This window comes from Gossypium hirsutum, chromosome D04 (assembly GCF_007990345.1).
Source record: "Gossypium hirsutum isolate 1008001.06 chromosome D04, Gossypium_hirsutum_v2.1, whole genome shotgun sequence".
Lineage (NCBI taxonomy): Eukaryota > Viridiplantae > Streptophyta > Magnoliopsida > Malvales > Malvaceae > Gossypium > Gossypium hirsutum.
The window spans coordinates 11,421,874-11,426,916 of record NC_053440.1 but is presented as its reverse complement, the minus strand read 5'-3'; positions in this window follow the sequence as shown (position 1 = coordinate 11,426,916).

The window sequence follows — 5,043 nt, the reverse complement described above, 5'->3', positions numbered from 1 at the left end:
TGGGAATTTATAGATGACACTTTGCAAGACATTGGGATTCTAGATTCTTTAAGGGTAATGATTATGAGATGTGTTAACTCTTCTCGTATGCAACTGAGTTGGAATAGGAAACTTTCAAATATGTTTTCACCTTCACATGGCATCCGGCAAGGGGATCCATTGTCACATTATTTGTTTGTTTTGTGCATGGAAAGGTTGGCTCAAACCATTGCGTTGGAAGTGAATGGTGGAAGATGGAAATCTATTAAGTTAAATCGAGAAGGGCCAGTGATTAGTTACCTATTCTTTTTTGCGGATGACTTAATTCTTTTTTGCAGCAGCTTTGATCGGTCAAATGGGAGTTAATAATTCAATTCTTTATTGGTTTTGTGTGAGTTTAGGACATTGGTTGAATTGAGATTAAACTTAAGTCTTTTTTAGCAAGAACGTGTTGACTATGATGGTTATGAATTTGAGAAATTGATTGGGGTTTCAGAGAGTCGATGATCTTGGTAGCTATTTAGGGATTCCCTTGTTGCATAATCGAGTTTCTAAAGAGATTTATCAGTATTTGATTGATAGAATGTGACATAAACTTTTAGGTTGGAAAGTGAAGATGTTGTCTCTTGCAAGAATGACCATATTGGCAAAGTTTATTCTAGCTACTATTCTGACATATATAATGCAGACCATGTTGGTTTCCAAGAGAGTGGGCTTAGAGTTGGAAAAGATAATATGCAAGTTTGTTTGGGGATCTACGAATGCAAGGAAGGGAATTCACTTGGTTGGTTGGTACTGGCTGTGTAATAATGTGAATGGGGGGATTGGGCTTACAAAATATGGTGGATTTGAACCACTCTTTCCTAATGAAATTAAATTTCTAAATTTCTCATAATATTGATCAGTTATGGGTCAAAGTTTTGCGCAACAATTATAAGTGGCATAGAGTTCTTTCGGAATTTATCGTACGAGGGGTTGCTCGCGCTTGTGCAGGGAAATATCTCAAGTCTGTGATTTTGTTAAAAAATGTGTATGTTGGAAGCTTGAAAATGGGAGGGCTATTGATTTTTGGCAAGACATGTGGCTTCTGGGATTGAACCCCTAAATTGAGCATGTCAGGGTGCAACGCCATAAAATAACTGCTACAACGCAACATAACAAGTCTATAGCGCGGCACAACCCTTGTGTTGAGCCATAACAACCTATGTTAAGTTATAGTAGCTCCCATAGCCTGAACTTGGGTAACAAGTAAGGATGATGTTAGCGATCGTGTTTCACAAGATTTTAAGATATCGTTTGATATCAAGCATTTATTAGTATTGGGGGTATATCAGGCATAAATTGCACACATTTTGCCTATAAATAATAGGCTCATGTACACAAATTAGTGCATAGTCTTAAACGGAGACAATTTTATTTAGTTTTTATTCTTTCCTTTTATGTTGGCTTAGTCGGAAGATCTTGTTCTGCTGTGAACACAATTGTGAGCGAAGATTGCTTCAGTACTGCACTTTAATATATTATTCATGAGCATTCTCTCTACTCTTCTATTTCATTCTTTTATTTATACTTATTTAACCTGATCAATTAACTATTGTGAGAATATGAGAATATTAGAATGATTTCTCACGCTTTATTCATATCTTACATGATTCGCTTATTGAACTAATTAATTAATTAAGTTGATTAATTAACAAGAGGATAAGGTTTCATAATAGAATTAGTTGGTATAAATTATGTGTTCTTAAAACCTAGGCTTGACAACCCTAAGAAGTAACAAAGGTTAAATGAGGTCGGGATACAAGTTTGTCGAGTAAATCATAATTTATTTCAATGGAGAAAGTGAGGTCAAGAGATAAGCGAGTATCTGCTGATTAATTAATTAGTAGAGGTTGGGAGTAGAGGTGATCATGGGCTAGGCTGGGTTCGGGTCGGGCCTAAGTAAAAAATTTAGGCCCGTTTGCTAGGCCCTGGTCTGATCCGGCCTGAAAAATTTGCCCAAGCCTGGTTCAAATAAAAATGCTAAAACTCGGGCTCGACTTGGCCCACCTATACTAATTTTTTTATATTATATTATTTTTTACATAATTTTTAAATATATATAATACATCAAAAATACTAAAAACATTAAAATAAATATTTCTGAACAAATTGAAAATAAATTTTAAAATTTATGTATATTTAAATAATACTAAGATAGATGCAACTTAAGAAGAAAATATCTCTAAAATAATAACAAAATTAACAATAAAACATGTGTTATACAATATTCAAACAATAACAACAAAATAGTAGCAACATAATAGTGAAATGGTAGCAAAATAAGGAGAAAATATCATTAAAATGATAAAAAAAAATAACATTTTTTGTCATTTAGTGAATTCGGGTCGGGCCGAGCTCGGGCCAAAAATGTCTTACCCGAGGCCCGACCCATTTTTAAAACGGGCCTTATTTTTCTTCCTAAGCCCATTTTCGGGCCTATATTTTTGCCAAAACCCTCCCACTTTTCAGGCAGGCCTTCGGGACTGGCCGGGTGGCCCGACCCATGAGCAAGTCTAGTCGGGAGGTAATACTAGTTAATTAATAGATAATTCATATTAAAACCTGAATTCTAAAATTAGTTAATCTTCTATTTATTAATTAGGGATTTAATTGATCATAGGCTAGAGGCTCGCATTGTCAACACTAAGAATAGGAAATTTCATAGGTTAATTTAAGTTTATTGATTTAATTAGTTTAAGCAATATTTTAATTTGTCTTAACACTTCTAATTTGTGACTCGATTAGACTAGTAATTATTTTCTGTAATTAATTTAATAATAGTTTCTCCAATATGCAATCCCTTGGGTACGATCCTTGGAATACTTACCGGTGTTCCGTTGTAACACTTTTATATTACAATTTGACCCATACGCTTGTGAACACCACCGATTTAATTCTATATATTTTTGGTGTGATATTTGTACTATAAACAATAACACGTTTATAGGCAGTCAACTACATTTACTTTTCATCTATCATGTAATGTCAATGAGAGGATATCATTTACCCATTTCTTGGGCTATGAATTCCACTATTGTGAAGGATGCTACATACGACAAAAGTTGTATACCCAATGCACTAGCTTTTGGTCCTTTATCTATTTAAACTTAGGTTTTTACTTACATCAAAGTATACAAGTTACACATACATAGTCCATCACTAATTTAAGATTAAGGTCTGTTACACAATAAATGTCACAAGTGAATGAATATATAAACAAATTCAAGATCTATTCTACTTGGGTCCTATCTGATGTACTGCTGGTCCACTCAGTCATATCTATGTCTCTATCTTCTAGGAGTCATCCGCTCCGATGCTCAAGACAAAACATCTCCCCAATTAGACTTGATAGACGACATATTAGTCTTTCAATTGGTTTTCTCATTTTCGATTAGACTAAGGACATGTTTAGGTTCATCTACTAATATAAGTTGTATTTGTTGGATTGCCGGCACCCCTACGGCGCAGCGGAAAAATTTAATAATCGGCGACCCTAACCACGGATCCATGTGTGAGGAACGAATCGGGGTGAAAAGGGTTACGAAATTACCTAATGTTGTTCTGAGTAGACAGCAACTTCTCAACAATGTGTAGTCTGATCTACAGTTGAACTAAGCCGCAATCTATCGAGACTCCAACCTCTACGTGATCCACCCAGTTGACTACGAACGGAAGAAATCCCCAAAACAATTTTGAAAGTGAATTTTCTTTGACGGCTGCTAGATCAAAACAAAGAAAAATGGGATACTTATATCATTATTATTTATTTTTTAGGGTTTTTATTTATGAATTAAAATAAATATAATAATATTTTAAACCGAAAATTATAATTACATTAATTATAATATAATTTCGGTAAACCATATATTTATTTGAATTCATATGCTAACCTCATTATGTGTACAACAACCTTGTACATAATGTGTTGGAAATCGAATTAAATTAATTCTATAATTAATTTAATTCAAGTGACACCTAAAAACAATACCAACTATGGTTTATTCCGTTCATTTTAACTATATGGTGTGACCCTGTAGGTTCTTGTAACGTTAGCAGTAATACTAGAACGATTCCAATGTTACAAACAATGAGTGGCATCTAGCAATGCATCATTGCTACCTAAGTCACAAGAGATCATGATTCGACATAACCTTTTATGATTAACCTTTTATGCAATAATCCTTAAGTCCTTTATCTCTGGATTGGACACAAGTCATGGAATAGTCACACTTGTATAGTCCATTCCATGTTCCTTGATATTTTAAGCAGACTACGATATACAAATAAGTATGACATCTCATATCAACTTATTTGAGCATGGCCATGCATTTCTAGTCTCACTTAATCAAGTGGCCTAAGATATTACTCCCATTATGTAGGAGGGACTTATTCTATATCGACCAACCATATCCCTCTACATCGATTGTGGTATAACCGACACCAGCCTTTATAGAACAACCAGTTACGGTGTACGTTTGACTGTATCAAAATATACTACTCACAATGTTGAGATTATGATGATCCCAAGTCTCAGGATCATATACATATTAATCACTATGAGTAATGTCGTGACAATTACATAATAATCCAAAAAACATACTCATAATGGGTCAGTCCAATATGTTGTTCTCTAACACACATATTCATGCATCGATTCTGATATTCCATATCAATGATAACTCTTTATAATCACTCAACTACATGTTAGTCTTAATGCATTATTGCTGTCCTATCCAACAATAATACTTGACTAAGGATCTTTTAAGAATAATCATATTATTCTTAGGACATTATTAGAAAACAGTTTATTTATACACATAGAAAAGAAACTGAAATAATAATGGTAACGCCTTATATTAATAAACATGATAAATCAAGTATGTTATTACAACCATCTCATGATTGATCTTTGGGCATACTCTAACAGTATTTCCGTGTTACGATCCGACCATGTAATATCGCTTAGTATTAGTTAAACATTAGATAACCAGTGAGTCAATATTTGTTTCCATTTTGCTTTGC